Source organism: Coregonus lavaretus (assembly GCF_964263955.1).
Source record: "Coregonus lavaretus genome assembly, chromosome: 1".
Lineage (NCBI taxonomy): Eukaryota > Metazoa > Chordata > Actinopteri > Salmoniformes > Salmonidae > Coregonus > Coregonus lavaretus.
Window position 1 is genome coordinate 27,250,675 of NC_139988.1, and position 25,561 is coordinate 27,276,235.

Genomic DNA, 25,561 nt, shown 5'->3' on the forward strand with positions numbered 1-25,561 from the left:
GTACTCCCCAGTCCTGGCTGTGCATCGCTGCCTGAAACTGTCCTTCAGACAACAGACATACCACAAAGAGATTCCCAATTACCAATGAACCGTTTAGGTATAGATGTAAGCCGAGCTGTTTCAGAAAGCAAGATAAAACGTTTTCCCTGATTGACATGGTAGACAAGGACAGGCTCATCAGCAGGGTATTCACACACACACACACACACACACACACACACACACACACACACACACACACACACACACACACACACACACACACACACACACACACACACACACACACACACACACACACACACACACAAACACACACACAAACACACACACACACACACACACACACACACACACACACACACACACACACACACACACACACACACACACACACACACACACACACACACACACACGGAGACAGATAATTCAATCAGAACAGCAGACATGGCTGTTGGAGCTAACACATGCCCTGTGGTTGACTGGTTGTGTTTTCTCCATGTTTTCTCTTCTTTCTGTCTATCCTTCTGCCAGGAGCATGTGAGTATCAACAACAGAGAGTTGAAAGGAGTTTGCGGGGGAAACAATAAGAGTTGTTGGCAGATACAAAGCTGAGTGACCGTTAGTAGATCTGATGATCAAAGACATGGAAGAGAAGCCTTGTTGGATGATGATACAACCATCTGACATAGAAGTTCTGTCATAACAAAACTCAATAACCTTTTTACAAAACAATACAAAATCACATACTAGAATCATCACTGTCCGTCTCACAGCACATGGGGGAGTTGGTGTAGAGAGCGATTGAAAGGTATTCAGTGCAACCCTTGTTTTGGACGAAGGGCAAGCCTTTCGGAGTCAGACCAGGGACTAGGGACTAGTGATAAGGAAACAGAAGGTAGAAAGTAAGGGCTAGGAAGTAAGGATAAGTGGAGCGAGGGGTGAGGATGTGGTCCGGTATTAGGAAACGGTGGGGGTGGTGAGGGGTGTGGGGGGGGGTAGGTGAAGGGAGAGGAGGAGTTTTATCTGTTGAGTATTATCTGCGGCAGGCGTAAGCGTTGATGTTCTTGATGACGTAGAAGCCGATGGTCATAGGGGGCATGGCTATTGTCCTCCCTGCCCGCAGAGTCCGAGGCTTCAACTCTGGAAACGTCTCGTTGTCTACCATCAACAACCTTTCTCCGTTCAACTGGACTGACCTGGAGGAAGAAAGGAGAGTGGAGTTAGAGAGACGAAGAGAGTGGAATGAGAGATAGGAGAGAGGTGGGGAGAGAGGAGAGGGAAGCTGGACTGGTAGCTCAGTTGGTAGAGCATGGCGCATGCAACGCCAGGGTTGTGGGTTCGTTTCCCACGGGGGCCCGGTATGAAAATGTATGCACTCACTAACTGTAAGTCGCTCTGGATAAGAGCGTCTGCTAAATGACAAAAATGTAAATGGTAGGGCAGGAGTCATTCTGAGGCTGTACTTACAGTCCTCTGAAGACTAGGGGGCGCTACAGTTACATCATTGCAGCCTCTTGACACTAGAGCAGGTTTCGTGACAGATGTGATCCTTCTAATCTAGATGGAAGAGTGGCTAGGTTGGGGTTTATTCTTTCTCAATTCCAGGCAATTCATGAATTGATCTGCACTCCCATGGGTGAATTTCTAGTCCAATACAAATAACTGGCATGGAAAGAGAGCACTGAGAAGAATTTCAACCACTTTGGGAGTGGGGATTAGACTGGATGCTCATAAACAAATAGCCAATGTTGTATTCTTATGAGTGCCAGATTCCCATAGTCGTTTTCCTGTCCCGTCATCTGCGAGTGGAGGCCTGTACTAAGTCAGCGGTCCACTAGCTAACTGAACGTGAAAGCCTAATGAATCCAATGCAATGAGGTTTTAACTTCCATGCCAAAACGACGATAAACACAGCGAAATAGCAAATGAATTACACGATTATAAATAATGAAAAATTATGAAGACAATTTTGTAACATTTTCTCAGGGGGAAAAACAATACTCAGAACCATATATTTATCTAAATATGTGGCTCTGGCAACACCTAATTGGGAGACGATTCCATTGGAGTCATCAAAAAACTATGTTGTTGTTCTGAACAACAGAACTGTTGGTGTAATAAAGGTAGTAAATAAACCCTCACAAGCACCCTGTCGCCGTACAGAACTCTTCCAACAGTCTGAACACTCAATTCACACCTCCACCTCCACCTTCAACTCCACCTTCAACTCCACCTTCCTTTCTTTAGAAACAACAGGGATCTAAAGGCTGAACACTCTCTCTCGCTCTCTGTCTCGCTCTCTCTCTCTCTCTGTCTCGCTCTTTCTCTATTTCTCTCTCTGTCTTGCTGTCTCTCTCTGTCTCTCTCTGTCTCTCTCTGTCTCTCTCTGTCTCTCTCTCTCTCTCTCTCTCTCTCTCTCTCTCTCTCTCTCTCTCTCTCTCTCTCTCTCTCTCTCTCTCTCTCTCTCTCTCTCTCTCTCTCTCTCTCTCTCTCTCTCTCTCTCTCTCTCTCTCTCTCTCTCTCTCTCTCTCTCTTCGTCGGCACGGTGTGATAGTGTTTGCCACACAGCAGGCTTCAGAACCCCAATGTTGATCTTAACTAACACCTCTCCCCTACAGTAACAATCGTAGAGACCCGGATTACAGCCTAGTTCGGGCTGCCCCTTGAATTCACTGCAATGTTGTTTGACAACAATCCTTCCATATTCCATGGAAAACTTGAGGACACATTTTTTTTTTACAGCATGTATGAAAGGTGCAGTGAAATGCTTGCGTGCTATCTCCCTCAACATTGCAGTACAATAATCAATATCAACAATAAAAAAGTATAGTAAAAATATCAAGTAATTAGAAGAAGGTAGTATGCAAAGTAATAAACTGATATGTACACAATAGGATATACTGTATAGATTATGAATGTGCTATGTCAAGTATGACTGTATGAGTATGATCCACAAATATAAAGTGGATAGTGTCATGGTCACACAGTATATAAATAGTATATAATAGAACAGCAGTGTTGACTGTGTGTGTGGTATCACTACTGGCACCAAGCACACATCAGAGCCCGTTTGGTCATGGGTTCAATCCTTGTGGCCACTTTCCTACTCTCTCTCCTCCTGCCCTGTCACCACATTTGTTTCATACTGTCTAAATTAAAGCAATACAAAATAAGAAAGGAGCGTGGAATTACACTGTGATATAGGCCTGAGAGGACCTAATTGAGATCATAGGCTCCAAATAGGAAAGGATAACTAGATATTTACATGGGGACCAGAGAGTGCCACATTGGCTGATTTATGAGATTTAAGGATACCAATATGTAAAGGAAAATGAAAGGTCATTTTGGGGCATTCGATGGATTACATTCTTTCCCACCTGGTTAGCCTCAATTTCAAATAATTCTTGAACTTTTGTAACATTTCACTTGTTCATTTCACTTTGTATTGGAAAATCTAGAGATTGAAAAGCACATTAATACCTATATCTATTTCGTATGGTCAGAGTGGCATATACTGTATACAGTATATAGGGCTGGCTGTTGAGTTGTAGTCATATTTATAGACATCTGGAGTTGCTTAAACATGAATAAAAGTCTCCACTGCCCTGTCTGGGGTCAGTTAAAGCAGTTAGAACAGCAGTAAGAGTCTAGAACAGAGCCGGCGTTCCCCTACACTGCTTACGGTTCTATTAGGCACCACTATAATCCCCTGTAACACCACTCACACATCCTCATCATAAAACATCTGTTATTACAGCACACCCACCCACGCACGCACGCACACACACACACACACACACACACACACACACACACACACACACACACACACACACACACACACACACACACACACACACACACACACACACACACACACACACACACACACACACACACACACACACACACACACACACACACACACACACACACACACACACACACACACACACTATTTAACAGTCTGATGGCCTGGAGATAGAAGCTGTTTTTCAGTCTCTTGATCCCAGCTTTGATGCACCTATACTGTCTCCACCGTCTAGATGGTAGCGGGGTGAACAGGCCGTGGCTCGGGGGGTTGAGGTCCTTGTTGATCTTCTTGACCTAGCAGGGGTTCCCAACCTTGTTTCCCCAGGGCCTTTTCACATATAAAAAATGTAATGCCCCCCCTAATGTATTTATTTATTAAGATAGCCTATATTAAATACACCACCAGCTTGATTTGGTGTAATTTGAGGGACCTAGGAAAATGGTGTTGTTTGAAGCTCATTTCCTGCAATTCTACGTAGTTTAACAATACTCTTTTAAATAAGATATTTAATGATAATAACAATGTTAATAATAATATGGATGGATAAGGAAAATAAAGTCTAGGCCTTATAAAGGGTTTATGGAGGCTTGAGCCTTTAAAGTTGTGATTTGTTTAAAGTGGAACCAAAAATGCTTCAGTAGAGCCACATGGTTCACTGATAGAGATCCCAAATCCTATCTTCAAATCCTCCCTATTAAAGGAGAACCATCCACCCTGTTTCCCATAGAGATTACTGAGGTTAGCTAGAGGGACAGCTTTGTTATGGGAACCTAGGTATCTCTGTCTCTCTCCTGTATCTTGGACATGTCAGGTCAATGTGTGTGTGTGTGTGTGTGTGTGTGTGTGTGTGTGTGTGTGTGTGTGTGTGTGCGTGTGCGCGCATGCGCGCGCGTGTGTCTTGTTAGGTCAGTATATGAAAAAATATACTCTATTAATAAAGCAGTGTGGATGTTTGATCAGAAAACAAGTGTTCCATGAAGCTCTGTTCTCTCTGTGTGTAGCCCTCTGTCTGTGATCAGCAAGATATATATAGAGAAAGGAAGAAATATATAGAAATGGAGGGAGCGAGAGAAAGAGAGAAAGGGAGAGAGAGAAGGAGAAAGGAGAGAGTGTGTGTGTGTGAATGTCAGACCCCTCCCACTGGGCACACACTGGTTGAATCAACGTTGTTTCCACGTCATTTCAATGAAAATACGTTGAACCAACATGGAATAGATGTTAAATTGACGTCTTTGCCCTGTGGGCTGCTACTGACCTGGCGTGTAGTCCGTCTGTCCCATAGGGCTGTACCAGGTACTGATGGACAGTCATGTTACGTAAGGTACCCGCCAGCTTGATTTTCTTCCTCGACCGATGCAGGTTGATGATATAGATGGTTATGGATCCTCTCACGTAGTTACGACTGGAAGGAATAGAAGAGAAGAGAGGCATTCTAAATTAAAAAGCCAGTAAAGATAAACACAAATATTGGTTTTCATGGTCTCCTTTTTCTTCTTCTAGTCTGAAGCATCATCACCCCCTCACTGCAGAGACAGAGAGACAGACAGAGAGGAAGTTCATTGACTAGACCTTTTGTTGCTCTTTCACTCCCTTCTTCTCACTATCTTTAGCTGGATCTGTAAGGGCCTTTATAGTATCTTCCTCTGCCAAGCACAATAGAACCTTCAATAACTAACTAGGAGAAGAGTAATTTTAAAGACAGAGAAAAGCCTTTAAAATGGTTACCTGGTATGGCAGGGATGGAACAAAGCTGCTACCCGCCAATTTAATAACAGGAGCAAAAGAGTTGTAGAAAACGGGTCAATCTGAACGTGTTCCAAGCATTCCATAAACTCACTGTAATCTAGTTCTTCTCTTCATTAGAATCCTAAACCTGTCATCAATTTTTAGTATATACATTTCTATTAAAGCGGCAATCAGAAGTTGAAACAATAACAAAGTGTTCTCCTCGCCCCTGTTCCGGTAAAATGCTGAGAGATGGAGCTGGAGAAATGTAATCCCCTTTCAGTTTCATAGACAGGGCTATGGATGCAAGGAATTACCATCCATGCTATCAAAATGATAGTTTTAACCATGTTTTGAGGCTATATAGTGTTTGTTTACATTTACTTTGTTTACAAACATTGGAGTAAAACAAGGTTATATTTTGGGTTCTGATGGGGTACAACAGTTGAACTAAGCTTATGATGTATTTAAAAGTTATATTCTTCAAGAACCAATGGGTACATATCCTTCATTTATGGATGTAGCAACGGCAGACTGCCCTTTTAAACCGTATTTCATGTAATTGCCCTCTTGGCCCTGTTTCTAGATATTTATAGTACATTTCATAATACTGTCATATATGCCCAGATTGAAGGGATCTAAGATGTTTTGATATGATCAAAACCTAAGACCTAAAGTCCCTACTCACATCACATTAAGGGTCAATTGGAGGGTGTGAAGGTGTGGGACTGGCCTCCTAGAGTTACACAGACAATACAGCATGAGTCCCAGTCTCTGGAACAGAGTTCTGGGGACAGGATTTAGGAGATTTTAGCCAAAGGTAAATATCTACCAGAGAAAAATAAGGCAAACATGATAAAATGTAATAACCAGTCTAATGTGAAGGCTGGATCAACACAACTGGAGTGGTACCATATGTTTCTGGGTGTGTGGTGATACCATATGTTTCCGAGGACCACATTGTTCAGGGTCAAGGTTGGGCTTTGTCAGACAGGTTGACTAGCGATCCCTCTCTGATCATCAATCTCTCTCTCTCCATCTGTCTCACTCTCCATCTCTCTCTCTCCATCACTCTCTCTATCTCTCTCTCTCTCTCCATCTGTCTCACTCTCCATCTCTCTCTCTCCATCTCTCTCTCTCCATCTCTCTCCATCTGTCTCACTCTCCATCTCTCGCTCTCCATCTGTCTCTCTCTCTCTCTCTCTCTCTCTCTCTCTCTCTCTCTCTCTCTCTCTCTCTCTCTCTCTCTCTCTCTCATCTCTCTCTCTCCATCTCTCTCCATCTGTCTCACTCTCCATCTCTCGCTCTCCATCTGTCTCTCTCTCTCTCTCTCTCTCTCTCTCTCTCTCTATCTCTCTCTCTCTCTCTCTCTCTCTCTCTCTCTCTCTCTCTCTCTCTCTCTCTCTCTCTCTCTCTCTCTCTCTCTCTCTCTCTCTCTCTCTCTCTCCATCTCTCTCTCCATCTGTCTCACTCCATCTCTCTCTCTCCATCTGTCTCTCTCCATCTGTCTCTCTCTCCATCTCTCTCCATCTGTTTCTCTCTCCATCTCTCTCTCTCCATCTCTCTCTCTCCATCTGTCTCTCTCTCCATCTGTCTCTCTCTCCATCTCTCTCTCCATCTGTCTCTCTCTTCATCTGTCTCTCTCTCCATCTCTCTCTCTTCATCTGTCTCTCTCTCCATCTGTCTCACTCTCCATCTCTCTCTCTCCATCTCTCACGGCTTCTGGTTTTTGTTCACTCTCTGTCTCTACACCTCATCGTACAACAAAGAAACACTAAGCAGACACACAGAGTTCCAATTCAAGTGACTTGAAAAAATGCTAACATAGACACTGTTGACAGAAAACAGAACCAGGGTTGGTCACGTCTGTATACAGAAACCAATGTCTGTCTGTCTTCGTGTCAGACAGTGTAATCAGTCAGGCCTGGAGAGTTTCTTCTGCTCAACTATTGGAGCCTTATGCCAAACATCACTCAGGGCTGGGATGGATCAGACAGAGAGAGATGGAGGGATAGATACTGGTAGATTAGACGGAGAGATGGAGGGATAGATACTGGTAGATCAGACAGAGCGAGATGGAGGGATAGATACTGGTAGATTAGACAGAGAGAGATGGAGGGATAGATACTGATAGATTAGACGGAGAGAGATGGAGGGATAGATATTGGTAGATTAGATGGAGAGATGGAGGGATAGATACTGGTAGATTAGATGGAGAGATGGAGGGATAGATACTGGTAGATTAGACGGAAAGATGGAGGGATAGATACTGGTAGATTAGATGGAGAGATGGAGGGATAGATACTGGTAGATCAGACAGAGAGATGGAGGGATAGATACTGGTAGATTAGATGGAGAGATGGAGGGATAGATACTGGTAGATCAGACAGAGAGATGGAGGGATATATACTGGTAGATTAGATGGAGAGATGGAGGGATAGATACTGGTAGATTAGATGGAGAGATGGAGGGATAGATACTGGTAGATTAGATGGAGAGATGGAGGGATAGATACTGGTAGATTAGACGGAAAGATGGAGGGATAGATACTGGTAGATTAGATGGAGAGATGGAGGGATAGATACTGGTAGATCAGACAGAGAGATGGAGGGATAGATACTGGTAGATTAGATGGAGAGATGGAGGGATAGATACTGGTAGATTAGATGGAGAGATGGAGGGATAGATACTGGTAGATCAGACAGAGAGATGGAGGGATAGATACTGGTAGATTAGACAGAGAGATGGAGGGATAGATACTGGTAGATTAGACAGAGAGATGGAGGGATAGATACTGGTAGATCAGACAGAGAGATGGATGGATAGATACTGGTAGATCAGACAGAGAGAGATGGAGGGATAGATACTGGTAGATTAGACAGAGAGAGATGGAGGGATAGATACTGGTAGATCAGACAGAGAGATGGAGGGATAGATACTGGTAGATCAGACAGAGAGAGATGGAGGGATAGATACTGGTAGATCAGACAGAGAGATGGAGGGAGGGATAAAGACAGTACAGGATTTCCAAAACGATGAGGTTCTGAGGCATTAGAAGCAGGAACGTAAACAACCCTTCACGTTGTTTGATGTTGGAGCATCGGTTCAGAGTGAAACAGACCATGCTAACCGCTAAGTGTCTGGAAGGCTGGAAACCGCTAACTGGCTATCCGGCTAGAAGAATACAATACCCTTGATAGCAAAAGAGTAATGAAACCGCTAACTGGCTAAAGAGGATAGATGTTGAAATCCAGACAAAAGACATGTGCCAGGGAATACAGGCTCCCATCATAAGAGGCGATAGTATCCTTCCAGGTGCCAGATGGAAAGCACTTGATGACAACTATTTCAAATATCTGCAGATCTGTCAACAGGCCACACCATAGGTTGCAGATCAGATGTGAGGTATGTCTATATCTGTATCAGTAGATACACACTCTCTAGAGTGTACTCTTCGCACCACACCTGTAACTATGATGGAATAGACGACTATAGACAAATCCAATTGCTTGGAGCAGGGGATAGAGATCAAAGAAAATGTTCACCAGCAAAGACGGAAGACTGATACACCCGTGTATGTGTTCATTGTATATTTAAAATATACAGTTCCTTCAGAAACTATTCAACCCTATGACTTTTTCCACATTTTGTTACGTTACAGCCTTATTCTAAAATGGACTAAATATAACAATAGCCCATAATGACAAAGTGAAACAGGTTTTTATACATTTTTGCAAATGTATTATAAATAAAAAACAGAAATACCTTATTTACATAAGTATTCAGACTCTTTGCTATGAGACTCGAAATTGAGCTCAGGTGCATCCTGTTTCCATTGATCATCCTTGAGATGTTTCTACAACTTGATTGGAGTCCACCTGTGGTACATTCAATTGATTGGACATGATTTGGAAAGGCACACACTTGTCTATATAAGGTCCCACAGTTGACAGTGCATGTCAGAGCAAAAACCAAGCCATGAGGTCGAAGGAATTGTCCGTAGAGCTCCGAGACAGGATTGTGTCGAGGCACAGATCTGGGGAAGGGTACCAAAACATTTCTGCAGCATTGAAGGTCCCCAAGACCACAGTGGCCTCCATCATTCTTAAATGGAAGAAGTTTGGAACCACCAAAACTCTTCCTAGAGCTGGCCGCCCGGCCAAACTGAGCAATCGGGGGAGAAGGGCCTTGGTCAGGGAGGTGACCAAGAATCCGATGGTCACTGATAGAGCTCTAGAGTTCCTCTGTGGAGATGGGAGAACTTTCCAGAAGGACAACCATCTCTGCAGCACTCCACCAATCAGACGTAAGCCACTCCTCAGTAAAAGACACATGGCAGCCCGCTTGGAGTTTGCCAAAAGGCACCTAAAGACTCTCAGACTACGAGAAACAAGATTCTCGGGTCTGATGAAACCAAGATTTAACTCTTTGGCCTGAATGCCAAGCGTCACGTCTGGAAGAAACCTGGCACCATCCCTAGGGTGAAGCACGGTGGTGGCAGCATCATGCTGTGGGGATGTTTTTCAGTTTTTTTGTCAGGCTCGAGGCAAAGATGGACGGAGCAAAGTACAGAGAGATCCTTGATGAAAACCTGCTCCAGAGCGCTCAAGACCTCAGACTGGGGCGAAGGTTCACCTTCCAACAGGACAACGACCCTAAGCACACAGCCAAGACAACGCAGGAGTGGCTTTGGGACAAGTCTCTGAATGTCCTTGAGTGGCTCAGCCAGAGCCTGGACTTGAACACGATCGAACATCTCTGGAGAGACCTGAAAATAGCTGTGCAGCAACGCTCCCCATCTAGCCTGACAGAGCTTGAGAGGGTCTGCAGAGAGGAATGGGAGAAACTCCCCAAATACAGATGTGCCAAGCATGTAGCGTCATACCCAAGAAGACTCGAGGCTGTAATCGCTGCCAAAGGTGCTTCAACAAAGTACTGAGTAAAGGGTCTGAATACTGAATACTTATGTAAATGTGATTTGCAAACATTTCTAAAAACCTGTTTTTGCTTTGTCATTATGGGATATTGTGTGTAGATTGATGAGTGGGAAAAAAACAATTTAATCAATTTTAGAATAAGGCTGTAGCGGAACAAAATTTGGAAAAAGTCAAGGGGTCTGAATACTTTCCGAATGCACTGTATATAGAACATTATAGTTATTACATATAGATAGTGTAGTGTGTGGAGTAGGGTGAACAGGGTGAACAGTTGTAACTGAGCCGTGTGTGTAGGTGGGACAGAGGGCAATAAGTCTAGCCTGGTGCTGAAAGCTCTGCTGACCTGCTACACATCACACACGGCTGGGTTAAATGATAACCTTGAACAGGGGGAACAGGGGGATGGTGCTGCTCTTTATCTAGTCTGGGACAGACGTCCCTATTGTACCTACCCCTCCGTCTCCTCTCATCCTCCCCCCAAAACCCCCTCCAACTGGGATAAAGGACTGGCACACCTGTTCGCTGCTGCTTTCATGAAGAGAACAGTCCCTCACACGCCTGATAAGTGATACCTGTTAAGTTTTATGGCCTGGCCTCTAAAAGACTGAGGTGTCTGGATTATGGTTATTTATGAGCTGTAGTTACAGGCAGACTAGGTATAATTGTGGCAGACTGGGTTATTGATGTGACTTAGTATGGCTAGAGTGGCTTATTAAATCAATCAAATCAAATTTTATTGGTCACATACAAATGTTTAGCAGATGTTATTGCGGGTGTAGCGAAATGCTTGTGTTTCTAGCTCCGACAGTGCAGTAATATCTAACAAGTAACATCTAACAATTTCACAACATATACCAAATACACACAAATCTAAGTAAGGAATGAATTAAGAATATATACATATATACATATATGGATGAGCGATGTCAGAGCGGCATGGACTAAGATACAGTAGAATACAGTATATACATATGAGATGAGTAATGCAAGATATGTAAACATTATTAAAGTGACTAAGATACCGTAGAATAGTATAGAATACTGTCACGCTCTGGCTCCGGGACTCTGTATGTTGAGCCAGGGTGTGTTCATTCATTGGGTGTATTTCTATGTTGGTATTTCTGTTGGGTTCATTTCTATGTTTGAATGAATGACTCCCAATCAGAGGCAACGAGTGTCAGCTGTGTGCTGGTTGTCTCTGATTGGGAGCCATATTTAACTGTCTGTGTTTCACTTTGTGTTTGTGGGTTTTTGTTCCTTTACGGTCATTGTTACTGTGGACTTCACGAGTCGTCTTTTGTTTTGGTTTTTGTGCGTTTGTACAATAAAGTCAATCATGTTCGCTCAACACGCTGCGTATTGGTCTACTCCTTTTCAAGACGATCGTGACAGAAAAACCCACCATACAACGACCAAGCAGCGTGTCCAGGAACACACGCAGGAGGTGACTCTGGTGGATGTCCTCCTCGGTTGGGGGCAGATTACCGAGGAGGAGGCCGTCCGGTACCGGAGGGCTATGAAGGGGGAGACCCAGGCAGGAGAGGAGCAGCGGCGTCAGCAGTGCCATCGTCGGACGGACGAGAGGCACCCCCAATAATTTTTTAGGGGGGGGCACACGGCATGGGCGACTGGGCAGCAGGAGGCTGCCACAGGGCGAAATAGGAGACAAAGGGAGAAGGCCACCGGGTTTTGGGGGCCAGAAGGCAGGTTGGCGGAGCCTGGATGGAGAGCAGAGCCAACTCCCCATACTCAGGCATGGCAGCATGAGACTGGGCAGGTTCCGCGGTATGCGGAGCTGCGCACTGTGCCACGAGTGGTCCGGCATAGTCCGGTACGTCCTGTGCGAGCACCCCGCACGTGTTGTGCGAAGGTGGGCATGCAGCCAGGACGGAGTGTGCCGGCTCAGCGCTCGGGGCCTCCAGTGCCTCTCCTCGGTCCCGGATATCCTGCGCCAGTATCACGTGCTGTTATGCCAGTACGGGTACACAGCCCTGTACGTCCTGTGCTGATGCCTCACACAGAGTGTGTGAAGGTAGGCATTCAGCCAGGACGGGTTGTGGCAGCTCTTCACTCCAGGTCTCCTATCCGTCTCCATAGCCCAGTCCGGCCTGTTCCTGCTCCACGCACCAAACCTACGGTGTGCGTCGCCAGCCCAGCCCGGCCTGTTCCTGCTCCACGCACCAAACCTACGGTGTGCGTCGCCAGCCCAGCCCGGCCTGTTCCTGCTCCACGCACCAAACCTACGGTGTGCGTCGCCAGCCCAGCCCGGCCTGTTCCTGCTCCACGCACCAAACCTACGGTGTGCGTCGCCAGCCCAGCCCGGCCTGTTCCTGCTCCACGCACCAAGCCTAGGGTGTGCGTCGCCAGCCCAGCCCGGCCTGTTCCTGCTCCACGCACCAAGCCTACGGTGTGCGTCGCCAGCCCTGTCCGGCCTGTCCCTGCTCCACGCACCAAGCCTACGGTGTGCGTCGACAGCCCTGCCCGGCCTATTCCTGCTCCACGCACCAAGCCTACGGTGTGCGTCGCCAGCCCAGTCCGGCCTGTCCCTGCTCCACGCACCAAGCCTACGGGGTGCGTCGCCAGCCCTGTCCGGCCTGTCCCTGCTCCACGCACCAAGCCTACGGTGTGCGTCGTCAGCCTGGTCCAGCCCGTTCCTGCCACTCGCACCAAGCCAGGGGTGCGAGTCGTCAGCCTGGGCCAGCCCGTTCCTGCCACTCGCACCAAGCCAGGGGTGCGAGTCGTCAGCCTGGTTCAGCCCGTTCCTGCTACTCGCACCAAGCCCGGGGTGCGAGTCGTCAGCCTGGTAAGACCGGTCAGCTGCTCCACAACGGAGCGTAAGCAATCCGCTCCGTCAATGTCCAGTCCAGATCCAGCCAGCGGGGTCAGACCGGACCAGGGGCGCTATGGGGGGTTGATTGGAGGGTGGTGGGCAAGGCCGGAGCCAGAGCCGCCGCCGAGGAGGTATGCCCACCCAGCCCTCGCTTGTTTAGCCCTTATTGAGGCGCGGTCGCAGTCCGCGCCTTTAGGGGGGGGTACTGTCACGCTCTGGCTCCGGGACTCTGTATGTTGAGCCAGGGTGTGTTCATTCATTGGGTGTATTTCTATGTTGGTATTTCTGTTGGGTTCATTTCTATGTTTGAATGAATGACTCCCAATCAGAGGCAACGAGTGTCAGCTGTGTGCTGGTTGTCTCTGATTGGGAGCCATATTTAACTGTCTGTGTTTCACTTTGTGTTTGTGGGTTTTTGTTCCTTTACGGTCATTGTTACTGTGGACTTCACGAGTCGTCTTTTGTTTTGGTTTTTGTGCGTTTGTACAATAAAGTCAATCATGTTCGCTCAACACGCTGTGTATTGGTCTACTCCTTTTCAAGACGATCGTGACAAATACAGTATGTATACATATGAGATGGTAAGAAATGTGACCGTTCCTGGTGCAAAAACAATGTCCTATCCCGGAGCTCGAGTAAATTACATTACTAAGCTGCTCCCGAATGTACTACGTCGTGAAGGGCAGCTCTGAACAGTTGAAACTGGATTTTAAAGAACTGATTGACTCTCTGCTAGACACTAACAAAAAAAACATCATATCTGGCCCTGTTACCTCTCTGAATCGTGGCATTGAACGCTTTAGCAGGATTCTTGCTCTTCACAACTATTGCAGCTCAATGGGTGTAACGTTTGTTGACAATTTCGATACCTTTGGAAACAAAACACGTTTTATAAGGAGGATGGGATCCACCCAAATCATTTGGGTTCCTGGATCCTTTCACAGCATTATAAGGCTGTGTTGACTGCAATGACTACTACAGCAACTGAAATAACTGCAACACTTAACAAAGAGTTGCAGTTAGTTTCGGAATGGGTGGCAAGGAATAAGTTAGTCCTGAATATTTCCAAAACTAAAAGCATTGTATTTGGGTCAAATCATTCACTAAACCCTTAACCTCAACTACATCTCTTAATGGATAATGTGGAAATTGAGCAAGTTGATGTGACTAAACTGCTTGGCGTAACCCTGGATTGTAGACTGTCATGGTCAAAGCATATTGATACAACAGTAGCTAAGATGGGGAGAAGTATGTCCATAATTAAGCGCTGCTCTGCCTTCTTAACAACACTTTCAACAAGGCAGGTCCTACAGGCCCTAGTTTTGTCACACCTAGACTATTGTTCAGTAGTGTGGTCAGGTGCTACAAAGAGGGACTTGGGAAAATTGCAGCTGGCTCAGAACAGGGCAGCACGGCTGGCCCATAAAAGTACACGGCGAGTTAACATTAATGACATGCATGTCAGTCTCTCCTGGCTCAGAGTGGAAGAGAGATTGACTTCATCACTGCTTGTTTTTGTAAGAGGTGTTGACAAGCTGAATGTACCGAGCTGTCTGTTTGGAATACTGGCACACAGCTCGGACACCCATGCATACCCCACAAGACATGCCACCAGAGGTCTCTTCACAGTCCCCAAGTCCAGAACAGACTATGGGAGGCACACAGTACTACATAGAGCCATGACTACATGGAACTCTATTCCACATCAGGTAACTGATGCAAGCAGTAGAATCAGATTTAAAAAACAGGTAAAAATACACATTATGGAACAACGGGGACTGTGAAGAGACACACACAAGGGTATATTCACATGCATACGCACACATTGTGATATTGTTTTATGGTGGTATTAAACATTTTGTATTGTAGATAGGTAGTGGTGTAATAATGTCATATGATGTATTGTTTTATATTTTGTTTTATATGTAATGTAAGTCCTTTAAAATGTTTGGACCCCAGGAAGAGTAGCTGCTGCCTCGGCAGCAGCTAATGGGGATCCCTAATAAATACAAATACAAATACAAATGCAAGATATGTCAACATTATTAAAGTGGCTAGTGTTCCATTTCTTAAAGTGGCCAGTGATTTCTAGTCTATGTCTATAGGCAGCAGCCGCTAATGTGCTAGTGATGGCTGTTTAACAGTCTGATGGCCTTGAGATAGAAGCTGTTTTTCAGTCTCTAGGTCCAAGCTTTGATGCACCTGTCCTGACCTCGCCTTCTAGATGATAGCGGGGTGAACAGGCAGTGGATCGGGTGGTTGATGTCCTTGATTATCTTTTTGGCCTTCCTGTGACATCGGGTGCTGTAGGTATCCTGGAGGGTGGGTAGTTTAACCCCGGTAATGTGTTGGGCAGACCGCATCACCCTCTGGAGAGCCTTGCGGTTGCGGGCGGTGCAGTTGACGTACCAGGCGGTGATACAGCCCGACAGGATTCTCTAAATTGTGCATCTGTAAAAGTTTGTGAGGATTTTAGGTGCCAAGCCAAATTTCTTTAGCCTCCTGAGGTTGAAGAGGCTCTGTTGTGCCTTCTTCACCACACTGTTTGTGTGGGTGGTATAGGGGGGGGTATACAGGTAAAATACCAAGTCCATATTATGGCAAGAACATATCAAATAAGCAAAGAGAAATGACAGTCCATCATTACTTTAAGACATGAAGGTCAGTCAGTACGGAACATTTCAAGAACTTTGAAAGTTTCTTCAAGTGCAGTCGCAAAAACCATCAAGCGCTATGATGAAACTGGCTCTCATGAGGACTGCCACAGGAATGTACGACCCAGAGTTACCTGCTGCAGAGGATAAGTTCATGAGAGTTACCAGCCTCAGAAATTGCAGCCCAAATAAATGCTTCACAGATTTCAAGTAACTAACCCATCTCAACATCAACTGTTCAGAGGAGACTGTGTGAATCAGGCTTTCATGGTCGAATTGCTGCAAAGAAACCACTACTAAAGGACACCAATAAGAAGAGGAGACTTGCTTGGGCCAAGAAACACGAGCAATGGACATTAGACCGGTGGAAATGTGTCCTTTGGTCTGGAGTCCAAATTAGAGATTTTTGGTTCCAACCCCCGTGTCGTTGTGAGACGCGGTGTTGGTGAACGGATGATCTCCGCATGTGTATTTCCCACCGTGAAGCATGGAGGAGGAGGTGTTATGGTGTGGGGGTGCTTTTCTGGTGACACTGTCTGTGATTTATTTAGAATTCAAGGCACACTTAACCAGCATGGCTACCACAGCATTCTGCAGCGATACATCATCCCATCTGGTTTGGGCTTCGTGGGACTATCATTTGTTTTTTAACAGGACAATGACCCAACACACCTCCAGGCTGTGTAAGTGCTATTTTACCAAGAAGGAGAGTGATGGAGTGCTGCATCAGATGACCTGGCATCCACAATCCCCCGACTTCAACCAAATTGAGATGGTTTGGGATGAGTTGGACAGTGGAGTGAAGGAAAAGCAGCCAGCAAGTGCTCAGCATATGTGTGAACTCCTTCAAGACTGTTGGATAAACATTCCAGGTGAAGCTGGTTGAGAGAATGTCAAGTGTGTGCAAAGCTGTCATCAAGGCAAAGGGTGGCTATTTCAAGAATCTCAAATATAAAATATATTTTGATTTGTTTAACAATTTTTTGGTTACTACATGATTCCATATGTGTTATTTCATAGTTTTGATGTCTTCACTATTATTCTACAATGTAGAAAATAGTCCAAATAAAGAAAAACCCTTGAATGAGTAGGTGTTCTAAAAACTTTTGACCGGTAATGTATATATATTTTTTAGTGTGAAAATATGCGGGTCGCCAGTTAGGGAACCCTGGGCTATAGTATGGGAGAGACACCATGACTAGACACCGTGCCTCAGGTGTCTTTGAATGTATTGAGAATGTAACACCAAGGGAAGGAAGATGGGACAACAAAGCTATAGAAGTCTAAGCTGTGATTGCTTTGCAGCCACCCAGCTAATTCTTGTCCTTAGGCCAAAAGTGTACTTACAAAATGCAGAACTTACTTGTGGAAGCTGGTACAGGGCTGCAGAACTTACTTGTGGAAGCTGGTACAGGGCTGCAGAACTTACTTGTGGAAGCTGGTACAGGGCTGCAGAACTTACTTGTGGAAGCTGGTACAGGGCTGCAGAACTTACTTGTGGAAGCTGGTACAGGGCTGCAGAACTTACTTGTGAAAGCTGGTACAGGGCTGCAAAACTTACTTGTGAAAGCTGGTACAGGGCTGCAGAACTTACTTGTGAAAGCTGGTACAGGGCTGCAGAACTTACTTGTGAAAGCTGGTACAGGGCTGCAGAACTTACTTGTGAAAGCTGGTACAGGGCTGCAGAACTTACTTGTGAAAGCTGGTACAATGTGCGTAGATGCGTAGTTTGTCTCGTATAACCCTCCCTGGTCGTGGTTTCCGCTGTAAGCCTGCTACCCGCACTGCCAACACCCTGGGACCCACCAGACGCTTGAACACCAGGGAGAACCAGTAGTCCTGGAACGCAGGCACGCAGGCACACACACACACACACACACACACACACACACACACACACACACACACACACACACACACACACACACACACACACACACACACACAGGGGACACCTGTTACACAGTGCAAAACCACACACAGTATATATAGTCAGATAGCAAAGTAAGCATGAGCTACCATAATGATGTTGCCTGAACACAGACATGAGAAGGGCATGCTTTAGCTTAGCGGGTTAACATATTCTTTAGTGAGTGCGTTAACATTCCCATACTGTTCCGTTGAGCCCATTGACTTGTCAACACCGATATAAGGTCTGGCTAAATGGTTGTGTAGTATATCAGAACATGGGGCTGTAGAGGTGCAGAGGTGCTAAAACACTCCCCTATGTCTGATAACAGTTGTATAAAACATCAACAAAACTTAAGATACCACAGTGTGTGTTGAGTGAATCAACTGGATATGAGCCCCTCAGGGTTTACAAGTGTCCAATTCAATATAAATCACACATTATAATACTATTCACCTCAATCATACGGAGGAAAAAAAACATTTGGGAAAAGCAGAGGCTGTACGGGTGTCTACTCCTGTTTCAGCCACCATGGCCGACAAGACCAGGGGTAGAAGCTGGATACCAGATGCTTCAGTCTTTATTGAAAGAGACAATATAATACATACTATTAGATTCCACAGTGAGGAGATGTTACTAGTCTTATGTTTATTTAGCTGCAGGATGGATGTCAACTTCTAACATAACAATAGTCCAAAATGTAACTGCTGTGGGAAATATGCCTGGAAAAAAACCTGTTTGAAATGATTAAATGATAAATACAATAAATAGCATATTACCCTGCACTCTCAGCAAAGACATGGGAGCCTTGGACATGACAGCACATAGTATACCTTTACATTGATAGGTAGAGCAAAGCCAGTAACTTCACAGTGGTCTCCCCTGCTCCTCTCCTCTCCTCTCCTCTCCTCTCCTCTCCTCTCCTCTCCTCTCCTCTCCTCTCCTCTCCTCTCCTCTCCTCTCCTCTCCTCTCCTCTCCTCTCCTCTCCTCTCTCCTGTCCCACTTCTCTTCTCTCTCCTGTCCGGTCCCTCTCCTCCTCTTCTCTCCACTCTCCACTCTCCGCTGTCCTGCCCCCCCCCCCCCCCTCCTGTCCGGTCCCCATCTCTTCTCTGCTTTTTCCCCTGTCCTGCCCCTCTCTCCTCTCCTCTCTCTCTATCTATTTTCATGCCCCTCTCCTCTTCTCTCCTGTCCTCTCTCTCCCCTGTGCTGCCCCTCTCCTCTAATCTTCTCCCCTCTCTCCCCAAACTCAACACCTCACCAGAGGTTCTGAACAACATGTGTGTGTCAGGAAGTTCCCATGCAATCCTGCATATGGCAACATTTAAGGGATTTTTTTCCCCACCAGGCCAAGCTTTAACTTAATTTGCTACTCCGCCATCGGGAGAGCCCAGAGTACAGTAAGAGTACTGAACAGAAGTGTACAATTTGGGCTATAGAGAGGGTTATCGGCAGAGGCAGCTGGGAACAGAGCAGACAGTAATATTATGAAGAAATCTGTAGATTCTGAGGTAAAACAAAGAGCAGTTCTTCGGGTGAGAGCCTTGGAGCGTATGACTGTGGTTACATGAGTGCCTTTCTCTTGCAAGATGGACAGATAATAGCAAACATTGGGGAATTATGTTATTCTCCTTTTACACTGTGTCTGGCTATGTTAGAAACTTATATTAGCAAAGTGCATGCCCTGCCTACCTCAGGATTTATCCTCTTTCCAGCCATTACTTCCCTGTTTTTGTGGGGTGTAAATTAATTTGTCACATAATTGTTGCTGGATTGATTTATTTAAAAAGAAAACTAATGCACATTCCAACTCTTGTTTGTACAAAGCAAATGTTCCCATTGATTGTATGATCCCACAGACAGAAGAGAAAGCAATCTTTGCACAGGTGGGTGTTCTTTTTTTGTAGTGTTAAAAAGCCAAATCTCATAAATAGCGTTTTTTGTAAATTATTTGTGCATTGGTAAATTCTAGAGCAGCACATTTAAAACAGGGAGGTATCATTTTCTTAAACATAGTCTCCACCTAATGATTAATATGCAAGAGGATTTGACAAAAACAATAATGAATACGAGTGAAAGCCATGATGAAAGCTACAGCAGATTGGGGGATTGTGAGGGGCGGTACTTTATAGCTCCATTGGTGGCGCATGGCACTTGCAACACCATGATAGTGGGTTCGATTCCCGGGACCACCCATATACGTAAAATGTATGTACACATGACTGTAAGTCGCTTTGGATAAAAGTGTCTGCTAAATGGCATATACAGGGCATTCGGAAAGTATTCAGACCCATTCTCTTTTTCCACATTATGTTATGTTACAGCCTTATTCTAAAATTGATTAAATAAATACAAATCCTCATCAATCTACACACAATACTCCATAAAGACAATGCGAAAACAGGTTTTTAGAAATTTTAGCAAATGTATTAAAGATAAAAAACTGAAATACCTTATTTACAGTATTCAGACCCTTGCTATGAGACTCGAAATTGAGCTCAGATGCATCCTGTTTCCATTGATCATCCTTGAGATGGTTCTACAACTTGATTGGAGTCCACCTGTGGTAAATTCAATTGATTGGACATGATTTGGAAAGGCACACAGCTGTCTATATAAGGTCCCACAGTTGACAGTGCATGTCAGAGCAAAAACCAAGCCATGAGGTCGAAGGAATTGTCCGTAGAGCTCAGAGACAGGATTGTGTCGAGGCACAGATCTGGGGAAGGGTACCAATAAATGTCTGCAGCATTGAAGATCCCCAAGAACACAGTCGCCTCCATCATTCTTAAATGGAAGAAGTTTGGAACCATCAAGACTCTTCCTAGAGCTGTCCGCCCAGCCAAACTGAGCAATCGGGGGAGAAGGGCCTTGGTCAGGGAGGTGACCAAGAACCTGATGGTCACTCTGTCAGAGCTCTAGAGTTCCTCTGTGGAGATGGGAGAACCTTCCAGAAGGACAACCATCTCTGCAGCACTCCACCAATCAGGCCTTTATGGTAGAGTGGCACGACGGAAGCCACTCCTCAGTAAAACGCACATGACAGCCCGCTTGGAGTTTGCCAAAAGGCACCTAAAGGACTCTCAGACCGTGGTCCTCTGTAGCTCAGCTGGTAGAGCACGGCGCTTGTAACGCTAAGGTAGTGGGTTCGATTCCCAGGACCACCCATACACAAAAATGTATGCACGCATGACTGTAAGTCGCTTTGGATAAAAGCGTCTGCTAAATGGCATATTAAATTATTATTAAATATTAAATGAGAAATAACATTTTCTGGTCTGATGAAACCAAGATTGAACTCTTTGGCCTGAATGCCAAGCGTCACGTCTGGAGGAAACCTGGCACCATCCCTACGGTGAACCATGGTGGTGGCAGCATCATGCTGTGGGGATGTTTTTCAGCGGCAGGGACTGGTAGACTAGTCAGGACCGAGGGAAAGATGAACTGAGCAAAGTACAGAGAGATCCTTGATGAAAACCTGCTCTAGAGCACTCAGGACCTCAGACTGGGGTGAAGGTTCACCTTCCAACAGGACAACGACCCTAAGCACACAGCCAAGACAACCCAGGAGTGCCTTCGGGACAAGTCTCAGAATGTCCTTGAGTGGCTCAGCCAAAGCCTGGACTTGAACCCGATCGAACATCTCTGGAGAGACCTGAAAATAGCTGTGTAGCGACACTCCCCATCCAACCTGACAGAGCTTGAGAAGATCTGCAGAGAAGAATGGGAGAAACTCCCCAAATGTGCCAAGCTTGTAGCATCATACCCAAGAAGACTCAAGGCTGTAATCGCTGCCAAAGGTGCTTCAACAAAGTACTGAGTAAAAGGTCTGAATACTTATGTGAATATAATATTTCTGTTTTTTATTTGTAATACATTTGAAAAAAAATCTAAAAACCTGTTTTTGCTTTGTCATTATGGGGAATTATGTGTAGATTGACGAGGGAAAACCCCCCAATTTAATCAGTTTTAGAATAAGGCTGTGACGTAACAAAATGTGGAAAAAGTCAAAGGGTCTGAATACTTTCCAAATGCATTGTATAAAGATGCTGGTTGGATAGAGGGTAATTTCATGCAAATGTATTTAACTACTTGAGTTTATTTTCAAATATTATTTTTCTATCAATATAATAACAAAACACATAAATAGGCCATACATGGTTTAAATATGTTAGCATGGGTCTTTTCAAAGAACATTTTTTATATATTTGACAGTTTAAACATGAATGCTACCAAAACTGATGGATTACCTTGACTTTTTGTCTGTCATTATACAATTATTTATGTGCTATAATTCAGTCAATATTTGATGGATTTCTTATTTATTTAAAAAGCGTTGAGTAGCTCCATTATGCAACAATTATCAGAACTGTATTTCTTACCTTTTATAAATGTCTGTTATATTCTATGAGTCTTTAGATATACATATGTAGATTTGCCTAACCTGGGTTCCAAGAGACAAAACCCATCAGGTCAGTGAAACTTCATGACCTCCACAGTAGTCTTTCTCTGTCTGATCAGTCAGAGCTGTGATTAACGAGAGCAGGTTTAACCAGGCTGATCTGTGTGCCTGATTTACTAACTGAGAGAGATGGAGATGTCAATGAGATGTCTGCAGGATGTGCCCAGTTAGACATCTGGAGAGCAGGGAGAGAATCAGGGGAAAAAGACATCGTTCAGCCTGAGAATGGGGTAGTTTGAAGAGATCAGTTTAGATATTGTTTACCAGTAGTAGCCACTTTCAGGGTTAAATAACATATAGTAGTGAGAAAAAACTGGATGGCGAAGAACTTGTGTTTGAAACGCTGCAGTCAATAGAGAGGGGAGATGGATGGGGGAGAATCCTCAGCATCTACCTAGTGAGGAGAGAGGTAGGGCAGGTACCAGAATGAATCAGTTGGACGGGCATTTGATTTCCATAGGGGGTGGCACTTTTTCTTCACGGGACCTCCTATGCATTTTCTTTATGGGTAAAGACGTAATTTAACTGTAAATATGTACACTACCAGTCAAAAGTTTGGACACACCTACTCTGTAAAGGGTTTTTATTTATTTTGACTATTTTTTACATTGTAGAATAATAGTGAAGACATCAAAACTATGAAATAACACACATGGAATCATGTAGTAACCAAAAAAGTGTTAAACAAATCAAAATATATTTTATATTTGATATTCTTCAAATAGCCACCCTTTGCCTTGATGACAGCTTTACATACTCTTGGCATTCTCTCAACCAGCTTCATGAGATAGTCACCTGGAATGCATTTCAATTAACAGGTGTGTCTTCTTAAAAGTTAATTTGTGGAATTTCTTCCCTTCTTAATGTGTTTGAGCCAATCAGTTGTGTTGTGACAAGGTCGTGGGGTATACAGACGATAGTCCTATTTGGTAAAAGACCAAGTCCATATTATGGCAATAACAGCTCAAATAAGCAAAGAGGAACGACAGTCCATCATTACTTTAAGACATGAAGGTCAGTCAATATGGAACATTTCAATAACTTTTAAAGTTTCTTCAAGTGCAGTCGCAAAAACCATCAAGCGCTGTGATGAAACTGGCTCTCATGAGGACCGCCACAGGAATGGAAGACCCAGAGTTACCTCTGCTGCAGAGGATAAGTTCATTAGAGTTACCAGCCTCAGAAATTGCAGCCCAAATAAATGCTTCACAGATTTCAAGTCACAGACACATCTCAACATCAACTGTTCAGACGGGATTGTGTGAATCAGGCCTTCATGGTCGAATTGCTGCAAAGAAACCACTACTAAAGAACACCAACAAGAAGAATAGACCTGTTTGGGCCAAGAAATATGAGCAATGGACATTAGAACGGTGGAAATATGTATTTTGGTCTGGAGTCCAAATAGGAGATTTTTGGTTCCAACCGCTGTGTCTTTGTGAGATGCGGTGTGGGTGAACGGATGATCTCCGCATGTGTAGTTCCCACTGTAAAGCATGGAGGAGGAGGTGTTATGGTGTGGGGGTGCTTTGCTGGTGACACTGTCTGTGATTTATTTAGAATTCAAGGCACACTTAACCAGCATGGCTACCACAGCATTCTGCAGCAATACGCCATCCCATCTGGTTTGGGCTTAGTGGGACTATCATTTGATTTTCAACAGGACAATGACCCAACACACCTCCAGGCTGTGTAAGGGCTATTTTACCAAGTAGGAGAGTGATGGAGTGCTGCATCAGATGACCTGGCATCCACAATACTCCAACCTCAACCCAATTGAGATGGTTTGGGATGAGTCGGATGGCAGAGTGAAGGAAAAGCAGCCAACAAGTGCTCAGCATATGTGGGAACTCCTTCAAGACTGTTGGGAAAGCATTCCAGGTGAAGCTGGTTGAGAGAATGCCAAGAGTGTGCAAAGCTTTCATCAAGGCAAAGGGTGGCTATTTGAAGAATCAACTATAAAATATATTTGTATTTGTTTATCTTTTTTGGTTACTACATGATTCCATATGTGTTATTCATAGTTTTGATGTCTTCACTATTATTCTACAATGTAGAAAATAGTTAAAATAAAGAAAAACCCTTGAATGAGTAGGTGTGTCCAAACTTTTGACTGGTACTATATTACCTTTTAAGTGGCATGAACACAACCAGTCACAATGTTTTCATCTGATTGTCAAACAAATCACTTCAAAAAGTAGGTTACCTTCACACGTTTGTCCAAAATAATTGCAGCAGCCGAACAGTGCACTGTGCACCCTCCAACTTTCCTTAAATTCGCAAATGGCTGAAACTACCTCACCGGAGAAAAGCATCTGTGCGAGCGAAACAGCGCCCTTCTGTCTTACTATGTGTAGCCCATGTATTTGATGCTGTCTGCCCAAACTAATATGACATGACATGCCATACTGTTTTTGGCCAGATAGCATAAGAATCATGGCTACACATACAGATACAGAGGGGCGCTGTTTCCAACAATGGAAAAAGAGAGAGAGGAAGATAAAGATAAAGAGAGAGAGAGAGAGAGAGAGAGAGAGAGAGAGTGAGAGAGACGAGAGAGAGAGAGAGAGAGAGAGAGGTGAGAGAGAGAAGAGAGAGAGAGGAGAGAGAGAGAGAGAGAGAGAGAGAGAGAGATGAGAGAGAGAGAGAGAGCGAGAGATGAGAGATGAGTGAGAGAGAGAGAGAGAAGAGAAAGGAAGAGAGAGAGAGAGCGAGAGAGAGAGAAAGAGAAAGAGACAGAGAAAGAGAAAGAGAAGAGAAGAGAAGAGAAAGAGAAAGAGAAAGAAAAGAGAGAGAAAGAAAGAGAAAGAGAAAGAGAGAGAGAGAGCGAGCGAGAGAAAGAGAAAGGAAAGAGAGCGAGAGAGAGAGAGAGAGAGAGAGAGAGAGAGAGACGAGAGAGAGAGAGAGAGAGAGAGAGAGAGAGAGAGAGAGTAGGTAGACCCCAGTCAACCATGGAGGAGAGGAATAGTAGTGGTGGGGTTGAGGGGTGGGCAGATAAAGTGAGTCCTCCCTTGTCAGAACACGGTCCAATGAGTGTTCAGAGAGATGGAAAGGACATTGTGGTTGGCGTGTGAATAAATCTCTGCGGCCTGCGACAGCTCTGGCCTGTAGTGGTTCCTCCAGCAGGTAGACTGGCAGAGCAGTCCGACGCCCAGCCACATTAAAAGCATTGTGATCCTAGCGGGGGGGCATCCTTCCCAGAAATAACAGAGAATGGAACTGGAGG

The 25,561-nt window shown here is 44.8% G+C and overlaps 1 pseudogene across 1 annotated transcript in view; it reads right to left on the minus strand.

Moving 5' to 3' along the window:
- Positions 1-1,039: 1,039 nt before the first annotated feature.
- Positions 1,040-25,561, minus strand: part of LOC311126661 (inactive heparanase-2-like) — a 131,015-nt pseudogene continuing 106,493 nt past the window's right edge. Inside the window, exons 10-12 of the transcript in view lie at positions 17,660-17,805; positions 5,076-5,222; positions 1,040-1,202 (exon numbers count right to left, since the gene is read on the minus strand). The product of the transcript in view is annotated as an inactive heparanase-2-like (transcript). The remainder of the gene's footprint in view (positions 1,203-5,075; positions 5,223-17,659; positions 17,806-25,561) is intronic.